A 14,209-nucleotide genomic window follows, 5' to 3' on the forward strand; every position below is an offset into this window, starting at 1 on the left:
CTTGATGTGTGATTATCCATCATCAACAACTCCACCTTCTTCACCAACAAAGAAGAACTGAGAATCTGGTATGGGCACCCCCCTTGGCAACTGCCAAGCTTGGGGGAGTGCCCCGGTATCATATCACCATCACTTTTATCTCTACCGTTTTTCTTAGTTCAATCCTTTTGGTAATATCTTGATCTAGTAGAATAAAAGTTCTTAGTATGATCTAGTTGTGAGTTTTGCTTTATTATCCTTCTATGTAATCAAGTCCGTGAGCTATATATAATAAAGATTAATGTTGAGTCGAGGGCTTGATTATTTTCCATGATCCTAAGTGAATAAAAGAAAAGAGAAAGAAATAAAAAGAAACAAAGAGAACATGTGAGCCTTATGGAGAGTAATGAGCTCACATAGAAAAAGTATGATGGATAAAAGTTGTTGAGAGTTGACAAACATAGTTTTGGTCATCGTTGCAATTAATAGGAAGTAATAAAGAAAGAGAGGTCTTCACATAGAGATATACTATCTTGGACATCTTTTATGATTGTGAGCACTCATTAAAATATGAGATGCTAAAGAGTTGACGTTGGACAAGGAAGACAACGTAATGGGTTATGTTTTCTTACATCTGAGATAAATTATATTGTCATGGATCATCCAACATGGTTGAGCTTGCCTTTCCCTCTCATGCTAGCCAAATTCATCGCACCAAGTAAAGATACTACTTGTGCTTCCAAATACCCTTAAACCAGTCTTGCCATGAGAGTCCACCACACCTACCTATGGATTGAGTAAGATCCTACAAGTAAGTTGTCATCGGTGCAAGCAATAAAAATTGCTCTCTAAATATGTATGACTTATTAGTGTGGGAGAAAATAAGCTTTATACGATCGTGTGATGTGGAAGAAATAAAAGTGACAGACTGCATAATAAAGGTCCATATCACAAGTGGCAATATAAAGTGATGTTCTTTCGCATTAAGATTTTGTGCATCCAACCATAAAAGCGCATGACAACCTCTGCTTCCCTCTGTGAAGGGCCTATCTTTTACTTTTATCTCCTACTTTGCATAAGAGTCATGGTGATCTCCACCCTTCCTTTTTACATTTTATCCTTTGGCAAGCACAGTATGTTGGAAAGATCCTGGTATATAAGGCTAATTGGATGTGAGTTTTCATGAACTATTATTGTTGACATTACCCTTGAGGTAAAATGTTGTGAGGCAAAACTATAAGCCCCTATCTTTCTCTGTGTCCGATTAAAACTCCATACCCATAAGTATTGCGTGAGTGTCAGCAATTATGAAAGACTATATGATAGTTGAGTATGTGGACTTGCTGAAAAGCTCTTATATGTTGACTCTTTCCTATGTTATGATAAATTGCAATTGCTCCAATGACTGAGATTATAGTTTGTTAGTTTTCAATGAAGTTTACGATTCATACTTGAAATTGTGATTGAATTATTACTCTAGCATAAGAAATCATATGACAAGAACTATATAAGTTGTTGTTCTAAGAATGATCATGATGCCCTCATGTCCATATTTTATTTTTATCGACACCTCTATCTCTAAACATGTGGACATATTTTTCGATTTCGGCTTTTCGCTTGAGGACAAGCGAGGTATAAGCTTGGGGGAGTTGATACGTCCATTTTGCATCATGCTTTTATATCGATATTTATTGCATTATGGGCTGTTATTACACATTATGTCACAATACTTATGCCTATTCTCTCTTATTTTACAAGGTTTACATAAAGAGGGAGAATGCCGGCAGTTGGGATTCTGGGCTGGAAAAGGAGCAAATATTAGAGACCTATTTTGCACAGCTCCAAAAGTCCTAAAACTCGGAAGACGTTTTCCAAATATATAAAAAATACTGAGAGCAAGAACTTCACCAGGGGGGCCACACCCTGCCCACGAGGGTGGGGGCGCACCCTACCCCCCTGGGGGCGCCCTCCTACCTCGTGGGCCCCCTGGTGGGCCTCCGGTGATCATCTTCTGCTATATGAAGTCTTTTGATGGAAAAAAGTAACAAGCCATCTTCTCGGACGAAACTTCGCCGCCACGAGGCGGAACCAATCTAGGGCTCTGGCAGAGCTGTTCTGCTGGTGAAACTTCCCTCTGGGAGGGGGAAATCATTGCCATCGTCATCACCAATGCTCCTCTCATCGGGTGAGGGCAATCTCCATCAACATCTTCATCAGCACCATCTCCTCTCAAAACCCTAGTTCATCTCTTGTATCCAATTCTTGTCTCCAAGTCCGGGATTGGTGCTATTAGGTTGCTACTAGTGTTAATTACTCCTTGTAGTTGATGCTAGTTGGTTTATTTGGTGGAAGATCATATGTTCAGATCCTATATGCATATTAATACCCCTCTAATTATGAACATGTTTATGCTTTGTGAGTAGTTACTTTTGTTCCTGAGGACATGGGAGAAGTCTTGCTATTAGTAGTCATGTGAATTTGGTATTCGTTCGATATTTTGATGAGATGTATGTTGTCTCTCCTCTAGTGGTGTTATGTGAATGTCGACTACATGACACTTCACCATTGTTTGGGCCTAGAGGAAGGAATTGGTGGGAGTAATAAGTAGATGATGGGTTGCTAGAGTGACAGAAGCTTAAACCCTAGTTTATGCGTTGCTTCGTAAGGGGCTGATTTGGATCCATATGTTTCATGCTATGGTTAGGTTTACCTTAATACTTTTGTTGTAGTTGCGGATGCTTGCAATAGAGGTTAATCATAAGTGGGATGCTTGTACAAGTAAGGGCAGTACCCAAGCACCGGTCCACCCACATACCAAATTATCAAAGTACCGAATGCGAATCATATGAGCGTGATGAAAACTAGCTTGACGATATTCCCATGTGTCCTCGGGAGCGCTTTTCTCTATATAAGAGTTTGTCCAGGCATGTCCTTTGCTACAAAAAGTATTGGGACACCTTGCTGCACTTTATTTACTTTTGTTACTTGTTGCTCGTTACAAATTATCCTATCACAAAACTATCTGTTACCACTTATTTGAGTACTTGCAGAGAATACCTTGCTGGAAATCGTTTATCATTTCCTTCTACTCCTCATTGGGTTCGACACTCTTACTTATCGAAAGGACTACGATAGATCCCCTATACTTGTGGGTCATCACTTATGAGTACATTGAATGGTCTATTTGGGTTCCTAAGACCCTTGTTACTAACATCAAAGGACCCATTACAAAATGGGTACCTAAAACCAAGCATTGATCTCTTGTAGGCGTTTGCTTCCGGTGGGGGATCATGGTTGCTCGATAGTGGAGCTACTAATCATATGACCGAAAGCAAGGACTTGGTGGTGGACATGCAAAAGATTCCATCCATGCCCATCAACGTCGAGTGGGGTGACGCCTCGTCCTCTAAGGTATTGGGACTCGGTAAAGTTGTCATTTCTCATGATCTTACGATCGAGAAGGTCATGCTTGTTGAGTCCCTTGCATACAATTTACTTTCCATTCGTCAACTAGCACTCATGGGCTTTGCCACTTTCTTTGATATTGATACCGTGGCCCTCTTGTGGAGCAAGACTCTTAAAGTAGCCTTTGTTGGGCACGTCAAGAACGGTCTCTATGTGATTAACTTTTTGAAGCGACCCACTAAGACTGCAACATGCCTAATGGCTAAAGTTGACATGGGATGGCTTTGGCATCGCCATTTAGCCCACGTCAATATGAGATCTTTGCCAAGTCTTCTCAAGGGGGACCATGTCCGTGGACTAACAAATGTTAGTTTTGCCAAAGATCGTGCTTGCAGTGCTTGCATCGAAGGAAAGCTACATGAGAAGGCTCACCCTCCCACGACTATCATCTACTCGAAGAGGCCTTTGGAGCTCCTTCATTTGGATCTCTTCGGGCCACCATCCTTTGATAGTCTTGGCGGTAGAAAGTATTGCTTGGTGATTGTGAATGACTATTCAAGATACACTTGGGTATATTTCTTCAAGAGGAAGAGCAAGACCCAACAAACCGTCATCGACTTTGCAAATGAAGCTCAACGACAACACAATACAAAGATCTTGACTATAAGAAGTGACAACGGCTCCGAGTTCAAGAACTACACCTTGGATGAGTTTTTGAGTGATGAGGGAATCAAGCATCAATATTCCGCACCTTATACTGCTCAACAAAATGGTGTAGCGGAGAGGAAGAACCGGACGTTGATGGATGCGGCAAGGACCATGATGGCGGAGTTCAAGTCTCCCTACAACTTTTGGGCTGAAGCCATCAACACCGCGTGTCATGCATCTAATCGGCTCCACCTCCGCAAAGGCTTGAACAAGACTCCATATGAGATACTCACCGGTAACAAGCCCAACCTCAAGTACTTCCGGGTGTTCGGGTGTAAGTGTTTCATTCTCAAGAAAGGTGTTCATTTGTCTAAATTTGAGGCTAGAGCTTATGAGGGCATATTTGTTGGTTATGCTACAAACTCTCATGCTTACTGTATTCTCAATAAGTCCACGGGACTTATTGAGGAAACGTGTAACGTGGAGTTTGATGAGAATAACGACTCCCAAGTGGAGCAAAGTGGTACTTGTGATGTAGGTGATGAAATTCCTCCCCAAGCCATAAGAAGAATGGGTGTTGGTCATATCCTACCCATTGAGGAACCCCTTGTGGCCGAAGGAGAAGGACAACATTCCACTCAAGTGGAACCTTCACCAACCCAAGACCCACACGCTTCCTAAGAACAAAGTGAACGCCCTCAACCTCAAGAACAAGACCAAGGGCAAGGTCAATCTCAAGATGGTGTTGTAACATCAAGTGATGCCCAAGGCCAAGTTCTCTCCTCCGAGCAAGTTCAAGATCAAGAGCTTCCTCGAGATCAAGAACAAGCTCAAGACGATGCTCAAGATGATCAAGTGACCACTCCTCGTCTCACCCCCGAGGAGGAATTGGAGCGTCGTGCCGCCAAGATTGCTTCCAAGCTCTCCACCAAGGATCATCTCATGACAAATGTTCTTGGAAGCTTAAAAAGGGGGTAAGCACTCGTAGACAATTAGTAAACTATTGTGAACATCACGCGTTTGTCTCTTGTGTTGAACCCCAAAAGGTCTATGAGGCGCTCGAGGATCCGGATTGGCTCAATGCCATGCATGAAGAACTCAACAACTTCGAGCGCAACAAAGTGTGGCGATTGGTGCCAAGGCCAACGGAGAACCACAATGTCATTGGAACCAAGTGGATATTCAAGAACAAGCAAGATGCTCATGGGATTATCATTCGCAACAAGGCTCGTTTGGTAGCACAAGGCTACTCCCAAGTCGAGGGTATCGATTACGATGAAACCTTTGTCCCCATTGCTCGTCTTGAATCCATTCGCATGTTGATTGCATATGCTTCTCATCATAAATTTAAGTTACAACAAATGGATGTGAAGAGTGCTTTCCTTAATGGTACGATTAATGAATTGGTATATGTCAAGCAACCCCTCGGGTTCGAGGATCCCTACTTTCCCGATCATGTGTATCAACTCGATAAGGCACTCTATGGCCTTAAACAAGCCCCACGTGCGTGGTATGACCACCTTACCGAGTTGTTACAAGATCGTGGTTTTGAAGTTGGGCTAATCAACCCCACTCTTTTTACTAAGAAGGTCAAAGGGGAGTTGTTTGTGTGCCAATTATATGTTGATGATATTATCTTTGGTTCCCCTAACAAAGCTTTCAATGAGTAATTTGCCGCTCTCATGACCTCAAAGTTTGAGATGTCTTCCATGGGAGAGTTGAAGTTCTTTCTCGGGTTCGAAGTGAAGCAAAGTAGAGAAGGAACCTTCATCAACCAACTCAAATACACTCAAGACATGCTCAAGAGATTCAAGCTAAGTGATGTCAAGCCGGCTTCCACTCCCATGCCCACCAAGTGCCAACTTGACTTTGATAACAATGGTAAAGCGGTGGATCAAAAGGTATATCGCTCCATGATTGGCTCCTTGCTTTACCTTTGTGCATCTAGACCGGATATCATGTTGAGTGTGGGAATTTGTGCACGGTTTCAAGCCGCACCTAAGGAAAGTCACTTTGTGGCGGTCAAGCAAATCTTTCGATATTTGGCTCATACCCCAAACTTTGGCTTATGGTACCCAAGGGGAGCAAACTTTAAGCTTGTAGGTTATTCGGACTCGGATTGGGCGGGAGACAAAGTGGATAGGAAGTCCACTTCCGGAGGGTGCCAATTTCTTGGTTGCTCTTTGGTGAGTTGGTCTTCCAAGAAGCAAAGTTGTGTATCTCTCTCGTCCACGGAAGCAGAGTATGTGGCTGCCGGTAGTTGTTGTGCACAACTCTTATGGATGAAGCAAACTTTAAAGGATTACGGTGTCATTTGTGACAAAGTGCCTCTTTGGTGTGACAATGAAAGTGCCATCAAGATTTCTCTCAACCCGGTGCAACACTTCAAGACGAAGCATATTGAGATTCGGTATCACTTCATCCGGGATCACATTAGGCGAGGGGAGATCGAGCTCAACTACGTCAACACCCATGATAACCTCGTAGATATTTTCACGAAGCCTTTGGATGAAGCAAGATTTTGCAAGCTAAGGCATGAGCTAAATATCATTGATTCGAGCAATGTTGCTTGAACCCTTGCACACCCCACCTCACTCAACTTGTTGTCTAATCTAGGTGTAGGCATGGACATAGGGGGAGTGTTGTTCTCTCAATGAACTCTCCCTCCCCCATTATGCATAAAACGATCAACTCTTTCACATTAGCCATTTTTTATGGTACTTGTGCTTCAAAGACGAGTTTTGGTCATGGGCCCAAGGATAATTCTTCATGGTGACATACCAATTGACTCAAATATAGGTGGCTCCGGCCACCGCCCTCTCCTTGGAGAGTTTGTGTCTCGTTTTTGGTCTGCATTGTCTCTTGCTTGTGCTTGTGGTGTCTTGTGTGTTAGCTCGTTGGTGTAGTCTTTCGCTTGAAGGTTCAGTGCTTCGATGCTCTCTCGGTTGGTTGAAATTGCGTTTTTTTGAGCTCGCGGTACTACCGCGGCCTGCCACGGTACTACCGCGAGGGAAGCACGCGGAACTTCCGCACCCAGTGCGGCAGAATTTTTTTTCTGCCGCCTGGAGGAGCGGTACTACGGCCTCGGTGCGGTACTTCCGCCCGGGCGGTACTACCACAATGACATGAGGTACTACCGTGTGAGGAGTGCATGGTACTTCCGCACCCAGCGCGGCAGAAATTTTTTACTGCCGCCTAGGGGAGCGGTACTAAAGCCACGGTGCGGTACTTCCGCCCGGGGCGGTACTACCGCAATGACATGTGGTACTACCGTGCGGTCGAAGGGCGTGGGGGTTAAACACGGGCAGGGGGAGTTCTAACTCCCCCATACCCATTCTTCTCTCTCCCCACTCCGTCTCTCTCTCTCTCAAGAACGGCGCCGGAGGTCCTCGCCGGATCTCCATATCTGGCCGCTCTCCTTGGATTCCAACCGGTGGGATCGTTCCCCACCACTCCCTCTTGCCATGGACCAAGGTTTCTCCCCAATCCATTCCTTTTTCTTGTTCGTCTTGTAGTTTTTAGGTCTTGGGGAGATGCAAGTTGTTCGTGAGATTTTAGGCCAAATCTTTGCAAGAGTCAGATATAGGAGAGTGGTTTTGTGTAGTGATAGTACTTGCTTTAGTTGTCCCGTGATGGATTTGATCGACCGTAGTACCACATGTTGACACGGTTGTGCTCAAATCTCCATGGCCATTACGGATCTGCAACCATGCGGTACTACCGCTCTTCAGGTACGGTACTACCGTGCGTCCGGTACTACCGCCCTGCTAGTGCGGTACTACCTCGTCCCCGGTACTACCACTCCTCGGAGCGGTACTACCGCACATGGCGCAACACACGCTACTACCGTTGTCTCAAATCCCTCTTGTGGCACTTCTCACATACTATGTCTACTTGTTTCACCCTGTTTCTGTGGTCTTTGCATTGATCCTTCTCGCGTTTCGTGCGTGTTTGTTTTGTGGTGTGTGTTTTAGGTGGTGGCTCAGGTGCTCTGGCTCGCCGCTCCAATCCAAGCCATAACACGGGATCCAAGCGTATGTGCAACTCAGAGGCAGCAGAGGGCTCCAATGCCCCCCAACGCAGAACCAAGACCACCGCCACCAAAGAGAAGGAACCCACCATGGGTATGGATGAGATACCGCTTGCTGATTTCATCGCTAGGAGGAAGATCAATCCATATGGAAATCCTCGTGCCAACTTTAGAGGGAATGAGCTATTCTGGACCAAGCAGTAGAATCTCATCTATCTAGATGTCATCAAGGCCAAGCAAAACACCTATGTGGAGGTGAAGTGGATCAACATGCATCACATGAGGCAAGAGAAGCATCGGGAATACTTTGGTGAGGCTTTAGACCTCGTGGAGCAGTTTGGCATTAAGCATATCATCTCATTCCGCAAAGACTTTGATCCTGAGATCATTGCTCAGTTCTTTGCCTCAGTGCATTTTCATCCCAATGAGGACAGGACCATGACTTGGATGACCAATGGTCGGCAGCTGACTGCTACTTGGAAGGAATTCATGACTTTGCTTGGGGTTCCGGATGAGGGGCTCGCCACACCCCAAGGTGTTCGCCCTCATGCCAATTCCGAGTCTGCAAACAAGAACAGTCGTTTGCCCTTCTATGTAGAGAAGAAGCTCTCCAATAACAAGACAACTTGGGTACTCAACTCCTTTCTCGACATCATGCACCGGATCTTCCGTAAAACTCTCTTCACATGCATTGGGGACAAGGACAAGGTGCATGCCTATCTTGTGGATATGATGCTCCTATGTGCAGACGCTCGCAACTCTCAGACACTACCACTTGATGTCTCACATGTCATGTGGAATGAGCTTCAGTTTGCGGTCTACAACCGCAAGGTCCCCATCTATGGACCTTATCTGTTTCAGTTGATCTCAGCAACTTGGGAGCAGCTATACCCTTAGGATGATTTTGAGGCCCCTAGTTGGATCCGGCATGAGCCCATCAACCTCTGTATCAAGACTCAGTGGGCCAACACTACCTCTCGTGTTGATGCTGCTGCTAACATGGACGTGGGTGCAGATGAGCATGAGGAGGAGGCAGCAGACGAGGACAGCTCTGAGGGTTACACCCCTCCCACTTCTGAGCCATCTTGGGCTAAGCGACTGAAGAACAAGATGAAGATGTTGTTCTGTATGCAGGTAAAGGGGCAGTACAAGACCCATGTGGCTTCCAAGGAGACTCGCCGCCGCGACAAGCGGATTTTTAGGACCTTCGGCGAGAACATCTCCAGCGGGCCAGAGGAGGACGTCACCCTAGAGGCCGAATGGATCGCCAAGCAGGGTTATCACTGGTCGGAGTCTGAGGAAGAGTCCGTCCCAGCTGCCGAGTCTGGCGGGGAGCATGCGAGTGACTACTCAGCTTGAGCCACCCCTTCTGTTGTAGGTGTCCTCTCTGCCTTTTTGGCGTCTCGATGCCGAAGGGGGAGAGAATGTAGGATTTGCGAGTTGTGTCGTGTTTGGGTCAGTTGAACTTCGTTTATGTCGTTTGCTTTGGTTTGCTTTGGTTTGCTTTGGTTTATGCTTGTGAGTCCTTCTATCATATGGTGTAAGACATATGCACTCTATCATACCGTAGTGAGCTTATTCTATTGTGCTTATTTCATTATGCTCTTTCCTATCTTGCTTAGTTTTAGCCCTATAGCAAGATATGCCATGTCTATAAAATATAGGGGGAGTGTTGATCCTAGTATGTGTGCCGTGCAGTCCAAAGCACTCATCAAGATAGCACACATCTAGGGGGGGCCCGTCTATATTTTAGAGACTTGGGGTTTGCCCTTGCTCTTTGCATTATACTCTTATGCAAATCATGTGTTATCATCAATCCACCAAAAAGGGGAGATTGTAAGGGCATTTTATCCCTTAGTTGGTTTTGGTGATTGATGACAATACTTATGCGGACTAATCATGTGCATCGAATATTTCAGATATATATTGACTAAGGCACAAGATGATTGGGTTCCCCTTGAAGGCTATGGAAGACGGTGTTTATCTTCGTTTCTTTTTGGTGGTATTGAGTCGTAGGGAAGCCGTACTATTAAGAGGGGGTCCGCGTTGGAAAGGGTGGGCGGATTCATCACGTACACATCTTCCTGTGTTCCTCCTTTTCTTCTAGCCTTTGGAGCATCCCCTGTTCTCCTTGTCTATGCAAATATTGCTCGTGCTTGCTGAACTAGGGCATGCTGTAGTACTGCTCCTTAGAGCGGTAGTACTGCAGGCCCTTGCGGTAGTACCGTCCTCCGGTGCGGTAGTACCGCAAGTGCCCACGGTAGTACCGCTTCCTGGCAAGCGGTAGTACTGTGGCCGGAGTCCAGATATTGTCACCCTCTCCCTAGTGGGTGACACCCATCACGATAGTACCATGCACTGGCACGATAGTACCGTGGTATCTGGCTTAGTTCCGCAAGTATGCGGCAGTAAGGGGCGGATGAAATTTTTTTCATCCGCGCCTAGCACGGTAGTACCGCTGCTGGCTTACGGTACTACCATATCGGGTTTTTGCATCGACTCCAACTCAGCGGAAGTAGACACGGATGTAATTGATTATATCCGTGCCTTCCCACATTTGGTCAGTCCCTGCCTTGCGGTAGTACTGCAAGGGAGCGCGGTAGCACCGCGCCAGCAGTACTGCTGCCCTCTGCCGTAGTGCATTTTGGGCCGGTCAGGTCTCTGCTGCATGGGCGGTAGTACCGCGGTGCCCTGCGGTAGTACCGCGTGCCCCTATGGTAGTATCGCGCCTTTGGTACGGTAGTACCGCGTTGCGCAGGCTGAGTTGGTGGATAACGGTTGGATTTGTTCTTCTACTATATAAGGGGTGTCTTCTCCCTCTTGTTGACTACCTCTTCCACCTCCAAGCTCCATTAATGCTCTAAGCTCCATTTTCACCCGATCTCTCTCCCTAGCCAATCAAACTTGTTGATTTGCTCAGGATTGGTTGAGAAGGCCCCGATCTACACTTCCATCAAGAGAAATTTGAATCCCCCACTAATCCCTAGCGGATCTTGTTACTCTTGGGTGTTTGAGCACCCTAGACGGTTGAGGTCACCACGGAGCCATAGTCCATTGTGGTGAAGCTTCGTGGTGTTGTTGGGAGCCTCCGATTAAGTTGTGGAGATAGCCCCAACCTTGTTTGTAAAGGTCCGGTCGCCGCCTCCAAGGGCACCAATAGTGGAATCACAGCATCTCGCATTGTGTGAGGGCGTGAGGAGAATATGGTGGCCCTAGTGGCTTTTTGGGGAGCATTGTGCCTCCACACCGCTCTAACGGAGACGTACTTCCCCTCAAAAGGAATGAACTTCGGTAACACATCATCGTCTTCACCGGGTCCACTCTTGGTTATCTCTCACCTTTACTTGTGCAAGCTTATTAGCGTTACTTCTCTTGCTTGCTTGTGTGTTCGTTGTTGTTGCATCATAAAGGTTGCTCACCTAGTTGCACATCTAGACAACCTAATTTGATGCAAAGTTTAATTTGGTAAAGAAAAACTAAAAATTGTTAGTTGCCTATTCACCCCCCCCTCTAGTCAACCATATCGATCCTTTCATCATCGAGTTGAACGTGTGCAGAACTCGGAGGTGCCGTGCGTTCGGTACTTGATCGGTCAGATTGTGAAGACGTACGACTACATCAACTGCGTTGTGCTAACGCTTCCACTTTCGATCTACGAGGGTACGTGGACACGCTCCCCTTCTCATTGCTATGCATCACCATGATCTTGCGTGTGCGTAGGAATTTTTTTGAAATTACTACGTTCCCCAACAGAGCCGCCCCCCTCTCCTAGTCCAATTCGGACCAGAGGGGGAGGGCACATGGCCTGCCCTAGGCAAGCCCTTTCTCTCTCCACTAAGGCCCATAAGGCCCACTATTTCTCCCGGGGGGTTCCGGTAACCCTCCAGCACTCCGGTTTTCTTCGAAATCACCCGGAACACTTATGGTGTCCGAATATAGTCATCCAATATATCGATCTTTATGTCTCGACCATTTCGAGACTCCTCGTCATGTCCGTGATCATATCCGGGACTCCGAACTACTTTCGGTACATCAAAACACAAAAACTCATAATACCGATCATCACCGAACTTTAAGCGTGCGGACCCTACGGGTTCGAGAACTATGTAGACATGAACGAGACACGTCTCCGGTCAATAACCAATAGCGGAACCTAGATGTTCATATTGGCTCCCACATATTCTACGAAGATCTTTATCGGTCAAACCGCATAACAACATACATTGTTCCCTTTGTCATTGGTATGTTACTTGCCCGAGATTCGATCGTCGGTATCTCAATACCTAGTTCAATCTCGTTACCGGCAAGTCTCTTTACTCGTTCCGTAATACATCATCTCGCAACTAACTCATTAGTTACAATGCTTGCAAGGCTTATAGTGATGTGCATTACCGAGTGGGCCCAGAGATACCTCTCCGATAATCGGAGTGACAAATCCTAATCTTGATCTATACCAACTCAACAAGTACCATCGGAGACACCTGTAGGGCACCTTTATAACCACCCAGTTACATTGTGACGTTTGGTAGCACACAAAGTGTTCCTCCGGTAATCGGGGGTTGCATAACCTCATAGTCATAGGAACATGTATGAGTCATGAAGAAAGCAATAGCAGTAAACTAAACGATGAAGTGCTAAGCTAACGGAATGGGTCAAGTCAATCACATCATTCTCCTAATGATGTGATCTCGTTAATCAAATGACAACTCATGTCTATGGTTAGGAAACTTAACCATCTTTGATTAATGAGCTAGTCAAGTAGAGGCATAGTAGTGACACTCTGTTTGTCTATGTATTCACACATGTACTAAGTTTCCGGTTAATACAATTCTAGCATAAATAATAAACATTTATCATGATATGAGGAAATAAATAGTAACCTTTATTATTGCCTCTAGGGCATATTTCCTTTAGTGAGCTTGTCCACTGCCTTGTATACGAGAGCTCGACCATGGAATCTAACAGTACAAACATTATTTTGGATCGTTTGTTTCTCAGGTGACGAAGAAAAATCGTATATCCTCAGTCAACGTGGTGCCCCTCTTCGGCAGGCGCACGTTTGTGGGTGGCCTCGGGGAGATGTGTGCTAGCTACCATGATGGGACGACACGAGGGTGCTCGATGGGGAGCTCGATAGTTGGGATGGGTGGCCTCGATGCGGTCGCGCCATCTGTCACCGGCACATTTGTCGGTCCGAATGCGTCCGCTCCTCCTTCTCCCCCTTTCCTCTTGTTCGGCGGGGAGCTTTGTTGGAGGGATGGGTGGCCTCGATGCGGTCGCGTCACCTGTCGACGGCACACCTCTGTGCCGGTCCGGATGCGTCCGCTCCCCTTTCTCCCCCTTTCCTCGGCCACAGGCGGGCTGGCGCGGGACTTCCAGTGGAGCGTCTATGGGTGGTTCTGTCGGTCGAGGGCCGCTGATTGGTCCAAAGTCGGGGCCTTTGTGTAGGTCTCCGGGTGGTCTGGTTGCAGGGCGGCGGCTCTGGCGACGGGAGGCGCGACGTTTGGGGGCGAAGCGTGCGTCTCTGACGCGGGCGGGCAACCATGGCCACGTGGGTGACGTGGTTGCGGGTGGTTGACGGAGTTAGGGTGCGATGGAGGGGTGTGAGCGCCGAGGTACACCACTTGCTCAGTCCTTTGACTGGCCGACGGTGGCGGTGGCTGTTGACGTCGTACCCTTGCTGAAGGCTCCGTCGTAGCGTTCCCACTCCTATCGTCTTGCTCCGGGTGAAAACCTGATCTTCGGGATCGAGCGGTGGCGGCTATCCATGATCGTAACCTTCTGGGAGGCACCGCTTTGGAGTCCTAACTTCGTTGTTGTCTGGCTCACCTCTTTTTGTGAAGATCTCCGTCGGCTCCAAGCGGTCTTCCTCGCCCATCTGTAGTTTGCTTGGTTGTTGGTGGGGTGGTGTGTCGGTGCCTGGTACCTTTGTATCTTACCCTGGGTGTGTGGGCTGTGTGTGGTGGTGACGTGCGTTTGTATCGATCTCTCGGTTGTAATCGGTAATGATTGCCTTATAATCTAAAGCGGAGGAAATCCTTTTTCGATAATATCGATCTGTGTAAGGGAAATGATTAGCCGCATGTTTGCTTTGCGGATTTGCTACTCGACCAACCTGTAAATAACACTATGTTTCTCTCCAGATCT

Source organism: Triticum aestivum, chromosome 4A (genome assembly GCF_018294505.1).
Source record: "Triticum aestivum cultivar Chinese Spring chromosome 4A, IWGSC CS RefSeq v2.1, whole genome shotgun sequence".
In the NCBI taxonomy this organism is placed as follows: Eukaryota; Viridiplantae; Streptophyta; class Magnoliopsida; order Poales; family Poaceae; genus Triticum; species Triticum aestivum.